This window comes from Diceros bicornis, chromosome 23 (genome assembly GCF_020826845.1).
Source record: "Diceros bicornis minor isolate mBicDic1 chromosome 23, mDicBic1.mat.cur, whole genome shotgun sequence".
NCBI classification, from domain to species: Eukaryota; Metazoa; Chordata; class Mammalia; order Perissodactyla; family Rhinocerotidae; genus Diceros; species Diceros bicornis.
The window spans coordinates 19,348,347-19,361,274 of NC_080762.1; the positions used below are offsets into that span (position 1 = coordinate 19,348,347).

General features: G+C 37.2%; 1 pseudogene; it reads left to right on the forward strand.

Moving 5' to 3' along the window:
* The first annotated feature begins 1,473 nt into the window (after positions 1-1,473).
* Positions 1,474-12,611, forward strand: LOC131420327 (amine sulfotransferase-like; annotated as a pseudogene).
* Positions 12,612-12,928: the final 317 nt, after the last annotated feature.

A 12,928-nucleotide genomic window follows, 5' to 3' on the forward strand; every position in this document is an offset into this window, starting at 1 on the left:
AGTCTGGAGGCTCTGCTGAAACTTGTCCACCGCGCGTGACCCCAATCCTACTAGAAATACAAGTGACATAGCTTTCAGCATCACCGTAACATGCAGCCATCACAGTGTGACAACCGATAGGCGGTGATGTGGTCCCCTGACCAAGAGACAAACCCAGGCTGCAGTGATGAGTGCACCAGATCTTGACCACTAGACCCCCCAGGGCTGGCTTCAAGATAAAGAGATCCAGAAAATTCTAATAAAGTTAGTTTTAGAAACTCTATGTAGGTCATTGATTAATTTTCTAATAAACAATGTGAAATGCTTTCATAGAAAGAGAGAAACATAGATACACATACACATACATCAGAAAACTACTCTGATATATACAAGGAAGCCATAGATTAATATCACTTAAAGTGTGACTGCAGATGACCCACAAATCTCAGACTTCTGGACCTTACCCTAAGCCCGTGACATCAGAATCTCTGTGGGGCAAAACCTTGAAATCTGTATTTTAACACAGAAATCAGGAAATTTCTACATATTTTAAGTTTCAAAAATCTGCTGTCACAGTAAATGTATATCTTGTTTGTAATAAAACCTTTGCCTCAACTCAGGAAAGATCATTAGGGGAAGGTAAATTTTGGGATGGATTTATGGAAAAATCTGTAAGAAATAGGTTTTTCATATAGACTCGAGTGTCTGTATATATTGTGAAATAATTTAATCTAGTTAATCAGCTGAACGTTAACAAAAGCTTTTTTCAGATTACATATGTTGGTTTTTCCACGGATGAATGTGGGCTCATCAGTTTGTCTCTCTCCCTAGAAGACATTATAGCTCAACAATATAACATGTAAAGTGCTATTATGGTAATAAGACAACTGGAGCATGCTCAGGGAACATGATCAGAGGAATGATTTTATCTGACAAATTGTGTCACAGCTTTGGGAACCATTGGGTACAAAACTCGTGCCATCAATAGGGTCATGCGCTTGGACTACCTAATTTACTTATAGACTGTGACTCTCACTTAAGACCCATGTTGTCCTGCAAATGTATTTGAGAGTTAAAAGCACCAACAGCAAAACTACTACCACAAAGTGTCAGGTGGCTTTTATTGCTACAATTGAAAGGCTAGACAATCTGGATTCTTCAGAATTGAAGGGTGATCACCATAACTGGTCAATTACAGCAGCTAGATGGGTAGTTATGGTGATAAATCTTAATACAAATCATTAAAAATTTGGCTAAGAATTCTCCTGTGTAGGAAGGATACAGTAAAAAGTAGATAAAGTACAAAATTATATTGTACAAAACCTTAGATCTCTGGAAACAATATGAACTAGATTAACTACAATTCCAGAGAGGATAGAGCCCTTTTTCAGGTGGACTCTCCTTGGTTTTCTTTCCTGGGTGCATTTGTCAATTCTGGGCGTAGGCCACATTTTGAAAGTCTAGGGCAAGAGACTAAAGAACTAAAATCAATACATGGGTAAAGAAGAACTAAATACTGCCATTTTTAGGGGGTATGGAGAAGGAGATTTACCAGGCTCTCAAGGGAACCTGGAGGAACAAAGGTAGAGTTGACTGATATTAAAATGGCAACTCAGTCCCAAACCAACTCAATCCCTCATGAGGAACTAACAGCTATGAGAAGAGTATTTAAGACTTTTCAGCTCTAGAGTCAGTGAGAGCAGGTTTTGAATTACAGCACTAACACTTACTAAATATTTGCCCCTGGGAAATCTAGTTTACCTCTCTATACTTCTTGTTTTCTCATTTATGAAACAGCACCTATCTCATGAGGTTTTTCTTAATAATAAAAGAGATAATTCATATACAATTCTAAACTCAGTATCTTGTAAACAGAAGATGCCAATGTTCATTTTTTTCAAGCACAAGATTTTCTTCCCACTACCAACTCAAACTCTTGTTTAAGAAGACAAAAGGAGAAAGGGAGAGGAAGGGAAAGTTTGTCTCAAGACATGTGTCGCTGCCTAAGCCCAGACCTGTGGAAGTTAAGAGCCCTGGAAACAAAGGAGCTCAGAAAGGCAGGAGGTGGTGTACCAGGAGGGGGCATGGAATGAAAAATCCTCTCCCAGTGAAGAATCAGGGCCCTTTATGGCCTTGTTTAAAGCAGCATCTTATGAAAGAAATTGTGTGTGTTTCTTAGGACAGATGAACAGGGTGATGAGCAAGTTGATATAAAAGCAGGCGAGGGAGCAGCAACCGTAAGCTGGGCACGAATAAGCAGAGACGCAGCAGTGGGGCTGCAGAATCTGGTGGTTGGTGGTGGCAGCATCCGCACTACTGCCGGCCTCAGACTAACTGCATTGCTTCCCATCCAGCCAACCTTCATACCAGAAACCCACTGGTGGATGAGCAGGCAAGAGTCCATGAGCAGCAATAAACAGTTAGAAAATATAACTGATAATACGTCCTACTCCCAATAGCTACAAATACTATCTATACATGTGAGGAATAAACTTAACGAGAAATGAACAAGGCTTTTCTAAGAGCCATCTGTCTTTACTAAATGATCTGAAAGAAAATGCAAACCAGTGCTAAGCACACAATACTTCTGGGGGAGAAGTCTCAATTTGTAATGATGTTAGTTTTTAAATTATCATTTAAGTGTAAACCAATACTTGGAAAAATTCCAACATAAATCTTTATGCGAGATTATAAATTTATTTTAGAAATTAAAATGTAAGGGTCTTGAAAAAAGAAAAGAAAGTACATCAGCAAAATAATATGTCATTAGATATGAGTTAACTCATGTCCATACAATTCTTTAGAACATGATAATGTCTATTTTAATTAGTAAGAAAATGGTTACTATTCAATAAATGATGTTGGGTCAATTTGTTATCTGTTTGAAAAAATAGTTTTCTTAAAAAATAAGTATATATACAGATTAAATAAAGATATGATTTATGAATACCTGAAAGTATTTCAGATAATGACCCTCCTAAATAAAATGCAAACCTAGAAGCCACTAAATAAAAGGTTGATTTATTTGATTACATAAAAATTAAAATCTTAAATATGATAAAACACTAGAAGTAGTTTTTAAAAATTGGTATATCTTCCATTTCAAGATTGCAAATTGATCAAATGTTACGAACTCCTCTTTGGACCAACAACTTAGGAATTACTTAAAGTAAAATAAAAGTGATTCCGTAATTACATGCAAAACAATAAGAATAATCCTCTTTTGATCAGAAACTGAGGAATCCCTGGAAATAGAAAACAGGCCACAGATGGCAAACGATGTAGACTACCATATTAATATTTATTAATCACTTAAGTTTTTCAATAATGATCCAACGATAGTCAAAGATTAAAGTTTATAATTAAATATATTTGCTTTTTGAAAGTGCTGTCTTAGGAGTTTTTGTGCTGAGCTTAGAAATCCATTCTTTATTTAAGTCCTAGATGAACTTCACAGGAAAATCTTTGACCTTCCTTTGGAAAGTCTTGTCAAATCCTTCATTCTACTACACAGTCACGTAATTTTTCCAGTCTCCAATGGTACCTGGGAGCAAAAACAAAGAAAGTGCTTCAGTGAAGTTTGTGGGCAGAGGGGCACGATAACTTGGTGTTGGGAGAAACATTATTTTTCCCACTTTTATTTTTCTCCCCATTAAGTTCCCAGTTACTCCTCCACATGTCTATGACTCTTCACTCTCCCACTTTATGGTACTTGATGACCCTGTTGAGATGATGAATTGATGTGATTTGTTCATTCTAATCTTGGGCCTTCATGGTTTGTGAGAAAAAATCAATACCTTTGTTATTTGAATGTGTTATTTGGGGTTTTCTCTAATTCATACAATGTGATTCTGAGACACTGCTCCTTCCTCCTCCCTGGCTTCTCCTTCTCTGTCCAACCTCCGAGTGATGATGATTCCCAGGTATTTGGCCTGGGCTTCTCCTCTTCTCCCTCTGCAGTAATCTCTAGGTAATATTCAATCATGTAACTTTAAACACAATCTCTATGTAGTTGACTTCTCACCTTAATTCTAGAGAGATATAAATTATCTTTTTGATATTTCCCGTTCTATGTGTAGTAGAGATCCGAAATTTAAAACATTCAAATGGAACTTTTGATTATTTCCTCAAACCTCTCCCCTTCTCAGTTTTCCTATATTAATAACTTGTATCATTATATACCTCAGTGATACCACCGTCACTTTTACATAAGCAAATGATTGTATGAATAGCAGCCCTTCTCAAACCCAAAGCTAGAGACATGAAGAGCCACATCAAGAGACTGAAAGGGACTCCTTTCCTTCACGTGCAGGAGGGTCATTCATTTCTTTACACAACTATCAACCACTGTGGATATTTGTTTGATATTATCACACACTTTTTTGATATCAAACAAGTCCCATGGCTGAAGGGCTCTCTTTACAGTGCAGTGGGGTCGCTCAGGGATGAGGAGAGCCTCAGATACACCCAGCACCCATCAGCTCACCTCCCAGCATTAAAGGTTGGCTCCAGGCAGTGTGCAGGGAGGTGTTATGTGGATGAAAGCTTCCCTCTACCTAACTTGGATGTTTCCCAAGAGAAGTAACAAAGGGTATACGTGTCATTCCACAATGAAGATGCGTGATCTGGAGAGCCCCTGAGCGTTCTGCACAGAAACGTAATGAGCCATTGAACCACGGGTTGTGGCAGATATTGATGCCATTTTGTATTTCAATATGATTGATATTTTGTTTTCCAATATGATTGAGTTGCTTAATTGTTATTGTAAAATTACTCCTTCTAGTTGGTTACAATAATCAATTTTTAAAATGAATCCTATGACAAACCCACAGCTAATATCATCCTCAATGGTGAAAAACTGAAAGCTATCCTTCTAAGAACAGGAACCAGACAAGGATGCCCACTGTCACCACTCCTATTTAACATAGTACTGGAAGTCCCAGCCAGAGCAATCAGGCAAGAGAAAGAAATAAAAGGGATCCAAATTGGAAAGGAAGAAGTGAAACTGTCACTATTTGCGGATGACATGATTATATATATAGAAAACCCTAAAGAATCCACCAGAAAACTCTTAGAAGTAATAAACGAATATGGTAAGGTTGCAGGATACAAAATCAACATACAAAAATCAGTTGCATTTCTATACACTAACAGCGAAGTAGCAGAAAGAGAAATTAAGAATACAAGCCCATTTACAATTGCAACAAAGAGAATAAAATACCTAGGAATAAACTTAACCAAAGAGGTGAAAGAGCTGTACATGGAAAACTATAAAACATTGCTGAAAGAAATTGAAGAAGACACAAAGAAATGGAAAGATATTCCGTGCTCTTGGATTGGAAGAATTAACATAGTTAAGATGTCCATACTTCCTAAAACCATCTATAGATTCAATGCAATCCCTATAAAAGTTCCAACAACATTTTTCACAGAAATAGAGCAAATAATCCTAAAATTTATATGGAACAACAAAAGACCCCGAATAGCTAAAGGAATCCTTAGAAAAAGGAACAAAGCTGGAGGTATCACATTCCCTGATTTCAAAATATACTACAAAGCTATAGTAACCAAAACAGCATGGTACTGGCAGAAAAACAGAGACACAGATCAATGGAATAGAATTGAAAGCCCAGAAATAAACCCACATATCTATGGACAGCTAATCTTTGACAAAGGAGCCAAGAACATACAATGGGGAAAAGAATGTTTCTTCAACAAATGGTGTTGGGAAAACTGGACAGCAACATGCAAAAAAATGAAAGTAGACCCTTACCTTACACCATACACAAAAATTAACTCAAAATGGACTAAAGACTTGAATGTCAGACCTGAAACTATGAAACTTCTAGAAGAAAACGTAGGCAGTACACTCTTCGACATCGGTCTTAGCAACATATTTTCAAGCACCATGTCTGACCGGGCAAGAGAAACAATAGAAAAAATAAACAAATGGGACTACATCAAACTAAAACGCTTCTGCACAGCAAAGGAAACCATCAACAAAACGAAAAGACAACCTAACAATTGGGAAAAGATATTTGCAAACCATACTTCTGATAAGGGCTTAATCTCCAAAATATATAAAGAACTCATGCATCTCAACAACAAAAAAACTACCAACCCAATTAGAAAATGGGCAAAAGACCTGAACAGACATTTCTCCAAAGAAGATATACAGATGGCCAACAGACACATGAAAAGATGTTCAAAATCATTAACTATCAGGGAAATGCAAATCAAAACTACAATGAGATATCACCTCACGCCCGTCAGAATGGCTATAATTAACAAGACGGGAAACAACATGTGTTGGAGAGGATGTGGAGAGAAGCGAACTCTCATACACTGCTGGTGGGAGTGCAAACTGGTGCAGCCACTATGGAAAACAGTATGGAGATTCCTCAAAAAATCAAGGATAGAACTACCATATGATCCAGCTATTCCACTGCTGGGTATTTATCCAAAGAACTTGAAAACACCAATGCGTAAAGATACATGCACCCCTGTGTTCATTGCAGCGTTATTCACAGTAGCCAAGACTTGGAAGCAACCTAAGTGCCCATCAAGGGACGAATGGATAAAGAAGATGTGGTATATACACACAATGGAATACTACTCAGCCATAAGAAACGATGAAATCCAGCCATTTGTGACAACATGGATGGACATTGAGGCTATAATGCAAAGTGAAATAAGTCAGAGGGAGAAGGTCAAATACCATATGATTTCCTTCATTAAGTAGTAGATAATAACAACAATAAACAAACGCATAGAGACAGAGATTGGATTGGTGGTTACCAGAGGGGAAGGGGGGAGGGAGGAGGGTGAAAGGGATAATTCGGCACATGTGTGTGATGATGGGTTGTAATTAGTATTCGGGTGGTGAATATGATGTAATCTATGCAGAAATAGAAGTATAATGATGTACACCTGAAATTTATACAATGTTATAAACCAATGTTACTGCAATAAACAAAAAATTCAAAAAAATAATAAAATAAAATGGTCTCTGCTCAAAAAAAAATAAAAATAGAATAAAATAAAATAAAATGAATCCTATATTCCTTCAATGTACAAATTATTTAAGAAGTAATTTCTGTGTGTCAACTGCTTGTGCTTTACTCTATGAGGATATGAAGAACAGGGATACGTAAACCAACCTGAAGGATGAGAAAAACACATTCTAAATTTTATAATATGATTGAAAATGTTTTAGTCAGTTATTCGTATTCTCATCTAATTTTATAGTTTATGAAGCATTTTTACATGTATTAGCTAGTGATGTAGGGGCAAGAGAGTGAAGTTGCTGTCTCTGCCTGGGGGAGTTAAGGAGAGGGAACTTCTGAGACATGTCTTGAAGAGTAATTGATAGTAGACACATGAGGCATGGAGGGAGAGGCATTGCAGGGAAGGTGAAACCTGAAATTCAAAAGAGTGGGCTGGTACATGACATGGTTAGGAAATTGTGAAAGCTCAAAATAACGGGGTTCACCCAATTGAAATGTATTCAGGTGAAAATACGATAGAATGAAAGCATTAGAAAAAAATGATTCCTCTTTTTTCTTTGCAGGTTATTCACATATACAGAAACCCTAAGGATGTTATGTACTCATATTTTGATTTTTCAAACAAGTTGACAGAATGTCAAGCTGCAGCTACCACTGAGGAATTCCAGGAACTATTTCTAGAAGGAAAAGGTAACTGAACTCATAAATTAATCAATAAGTTTGCTGTCCTATGGTAAATTCTAACCTCAGTGAAATTGCCAGAGGGAAAAGAGAATCATGAAATAGAGGAGAATGGGAGTCAGTGGTCAGTTTATGAAGCCAGTTGGTAGGATGCTCTTGGATGACTACGTTCTGCCATTCATACAAATTCTGCTCATTCTCACTCCCTTTCAGGAGATGTGTGGATTACAAAGTCCTATTACCAGGGAAGATTTAGATCTAACCAAGAAAGTAGTGTGAAGAGATTACTGTTTCACTAGCACAGATGTTTCTGTTCCAGCTCAGCTGAGAAGGAAGCTCAGTTTAGATCACAGTATGTTTGGTGCTTTGGAACTGCATATCACATGTGGTGTCTCCCAGAATCTTCTGTTTGATAAAATTCTGTTCCACATTCTTTTCTGAGGAGCCAACGTAACTGGTTGAGCAGGAGGAAGGCCTGCTGAGATAGAGATGATACTCTTGCATGGGAGAACTAAGCATAGGCTCTAATCCACTGCGCAGAGCTGAAGTGACTCATCAGGAAGTCTACAGTGGTCCATGGAGCGGGAAACAGCTGTATGTACATATGTGGACAATGGGAAGAGCAGGAAGGAGAGGTTTTGTTCTTCTGACTTTTCTTCATTTTGGGTTCTTCCTAACCCCACTTTAAGCTGCTTTTCTGTTTATACAAAATACACTTATAAGAGACAGATTTCTCCTTGAATTCATGCAATTGTTTCTTGGTGGATTCTTCCAGAACTGTGTGACAGGGAAAATCTTGAATCTAGAAACTGACTTCCTTTTCTTTCTTTTCTTACTAAAGATTCCTGCACCTCATAAGAAGACTGTAGCTTATATTTCAATCTGTTCCACATATTTACCCAATTACATGTCTGTTCTTCCCACAGCGGAAGGAAGCCTTTGGTTTGACCATATCAGAGGTTGGTATGAGCACAGAAGCCACTTCAATATTCACTTCGTGCTGTATGAGGACATGAATAAGGTGAGGTGAGATTACATTTGTGATTTAACCCACACTGTAACCCAGCCTGGCCTAATGAATTGTTTGTGTCCAGAACCCAAAGAACAATATCAAATTTGAGATCCAAGATTGAGTGTAGCATGAGACTTATTTCTAGTATCACTTCTGAGTTTTGTTTACCAGGTTTCCATTTACAATTAATGGCATAAAATTTCTTTAAAAAAATTGTATGTGTGTGAGGGATTGTCTGTGTGTACGTGGTCCTGCATATGTTTGAGTTTTTTGAACCAGACTATTGGTGTCTCATGAATTATCAGTTCTAATTTCTGCATTATTCATCCTTCTAACATTCTAGATTTTATGTTCATCAACCTGGGATGCATTTTTTGTGAGCTTTAATCTTGTCTGTGTTGTGTTGATTTAAGCATTGAATGATAAATTAAATGAAAATGTCTCTGTATCATCAGAAGGAATCCAGCTTCCAGTAAGTCCACTATAAGTGGCTGAAAACATAAGAACATCTATTGTTTATTGACTGAAATCCAGAGGTAGGCTATCCTGAGGCTGGCAACTCAAGGATGTGATAAATGCTGCAAGCATTTTCTATCTTTTCTTTTTATCAATTTGGTGTGGCAGTGATGCCCCCCCCCTCATAGTTGCAAAATGGTTGTCACCACTCCAAATTCATGTCTTCATATAATAGCATCTGAAGCAGAAAGAGAGGGAACTGGCTAAAAAGGGCATTTTTCCTTGCTCTCTTGCCACCTTTTCTCCAGGAGGAAAATCAATCTCAGAAGCTTCTATTGAACTTCCTCTTTCTATTTCAATGCCAAAATTGGGTCACGTGACCACCATGGACCAATCTCTTACAAAGGAGAATAAGATTGTCAGGAGGATCTTGGATCTATCAGGATCTTTCCTAGAATGGGGCTGAGCAGTGCTGCCAGAACACCATCAGGATCATTTAGCAAGCAAGAAAAGAGCTGCAATGCAGGCACTGACTAATGGCTGCTACCTGCTAAATATATATAACTAAGAAAAGAAAAGTTTAAGTAGCTGACTGATTTGCATCCCTCCTCACAATATGGCCCCATCCAGTACCTCCAGCCCCATCTCCCAATTTTCTCATCCCAGGCCTGTTCCCATCAAGCTCCAGGGATACTCACCTTCTAACTCTTCAGTGACCTGATATCTCACAGATTCCATGCAACTATAGTGTTGCACATACTGCTTATTTTTTTCTAGACTATATGTTTCCAGTTTTCTCTATCCAGAAAATTCCTGTTTTTCCTATAAGACCTAGAACAAATTTTTCTTCCTTCTTGAAACTTTCTCTGAATTTCATTACACAATTACTCTCTCCCCATAGGTCCTTACTCAACTCTAGCACTGATTCCATTGTTATCCCTCCATTCACTTGCACCATCATCCAGGGCAATATCTGACATTTAGTAGTTAGTCCCAAAATGTTTACTGAGTGCACAGATAAAATGAAATGTAAATGCCGCCAAATGAACCCAAACAACACTAAAACAGCAGAGAAATGAAAGATTAATTTGAAAAGAAGAAAATGAAGTCACTTCTCATTGTCCAACTCCAAATTTACAACCAGCCTAAGCACCTACATTTTTCACTCTCATGCTGATATTAGCTGTAACATTTGGATAAGTCTTCTTTCTTATAATTTGCATAATTTTCATACACTGTTTATTTCAGGATCTCAGAAATTCTGTGTCAAAAGTCTACAAATTTCTGGGGAAAGAACTGAATAAGGAAGCCATGGATGATGTTGTGAGACAGACTACATTTCAGAACATGAAGTATGACCCACTAGCAAATTATGAAAATATACTAAACAGCCAGCCTGAGGACAGAAGAAAAGAAGACTCTTTCCTTCACGAGGGTGAAGTTCAGCTGTGAATGGTTGTCTGGGACTGTGGTGCAAATGAACCGAAGTGTACCCTCTGGGATTCTTGGCAAAGTCTCCAAAATAGAGCCCTCATGGTCTTCCTCCCTTCTCTAGAGAGTTGATTTTCCATGATTTCTGCTTAATGCTCTCCCTGAGACTATATTATTTCTTCCCTAAAGATATCTGCAGAGTACTCTAAAATCACAAGGTCCTCTACGTGGTCCCTGAGAATCTACCAATGCCTAGCACAGTGCCTGCCACAAAATGGATATTCGTTTAGTGGTAGACTCTTTCCTCTCAGTGACATGGACACAGCCTCTGATTATGAGGTAATGATGGGTCTGTTGGATCTCACTGGCCCTTCTTACATCTCTGTGATTTACCCTGAATCTCCCTCAGCGGAGAATTAACAGCACAAATTCAGTCTTCTTTTGTCATTGGGAAGGACTATTACATTTCTTTTATTAAAATAGAATCTCACATCATAAAAATATACAGTAATATCTCATTTATCTGCCCTTGGTGAGTGAGTTTTGAGAATAAATGAATTCTTCATGCAACTGATAAATTCGAATATTATAATATTTTTATTATTTTATACATTCTTAATTATATTTTATGATTTTTTAAATTTAGTACATTGAAAATATCTAATACAAAATTATGGAAATAGATTTTTGCACTTAATTCTGTGCTTGCATGCCCCTATGTGAAATAAATACTGGCTTCGTATTTCTCTAAGTTAGTATTTCTTCCTCTTAATCTCTTAGGTGCATCTTTCCTCCTTCTCTTGAGAAATATGAAGCACTGGTAACACTGAACCAAACTGAACAGGGGGCATGCCCTTTCCCATTAGCCCCACCTCACCCTGTTGTGTTCTAGAAGCTAAAGACGTCGTCAGCTGCCATTATTGTTGCACTTGCAATTTGTTTTCCTTTGAAAAAAGGAAAATTTTGTATGTTCCTATGTCTTGAACATGCCTGAAAATGAGACATTGAAATGGCTAATAAGAATAATAGGGGCCTGGAAAATTTCTTTGTGGAAGTGGAGCATCTGCCTATATGTTTTTTTTTGCAGATACACAAACACTTCTCTCTTTGAAGTTACCTACCTGAACATTGTTTGCATTGGCTTTCGACTCCTGCCTTGCTTTTGTCTGTGTTTTCAGCTTTTTTGTTTAGTATTCCAGTTTGTTTCAGTTGTTTATTTTCGGTTCAGTGTTTTTAAAATCAGTGTTTCTTTTCTTGCCTCTCCTTCTATCAGCTGCTATGTGTCATCACAACTCTGTATCTCTGTAAGTTTAGTTTAAGGCTGTCTGATACCTAAATTGCGTCAAGATGGAGTAATTACAGCTCTGCCATTATAAACTGTATGACCTTGGGCTATTTTAAAAAATCTCCCTGAGCATCCATGTCCTTTTCAAGAAATATTTTCTCAGTGTTATCTGATCTTGTGTCATGTCATCATCAGTAAATATAAGTTCAATGATATCTGACCTTGTGGAATTTTTTTAAGATTTCTGTAAAATAAAGTAACTGTTGTTAACATGGGACAAAATAGTGATCAAGTGTAGTAATTTTCATTTTTCCCAGATGGCTGACAACTGAGAAGTTGGGCTAATTATATCTAATTATACTATAATTTCAATGATAAGATTGTTCACCTGCTTTCCTTAAAGTGAGAGAGTGAAGAGTCATAGCCACGTGGAGGAGTGACTGGGAACTTAATGGGGAGAACAATTAAGTGGGAAAAATAATGTTTCTCCCAACACTAAGTCATCATGTCTCACCCCCTCACCCCTCAAAACTTCACTGAAGAAATTTCTTTGTTTTTCCTCCCAGATACCATTGGAGACTGGAAAAATCACATGACTGTGGAGCAGAATGAAAGGTTTGATAAGATTTTCCAAAGCAGGATGAAAGATTTTCCCTTATCATTCATCTGGGATGTAAATGAAGAATAGAATTCTAAGCTCAGCACAAAAAGTCCTAAGAAAGCACTTTCAGAAAAAAATTTATTAAATTATACACTTTAATCTTTGACTATCATTGGACCACTATTGAAAAACCTCAGTGATTAATAAATATTAATATTAGTAGTCTTTACATCATTTGCCATCTGTGGCCTGTTTTCTATTTCTAGGAATTCCTCAGTCTTGGATTAAAAGAGGATTCTTTTTATTGTTTTGATCTAATTATGGAATGATTTCTATTTTACTTGCAGTAATTCCCATGTTATTGAGCAAAAGGGCAGTCATGACATGTGGCCAATTTGCTATCTTGAAATGGAAGTTTTAGCAATTCTTAAAAACTACTAGTAGTCTTTTTTCATATTTAATATTTTAATTTTTAT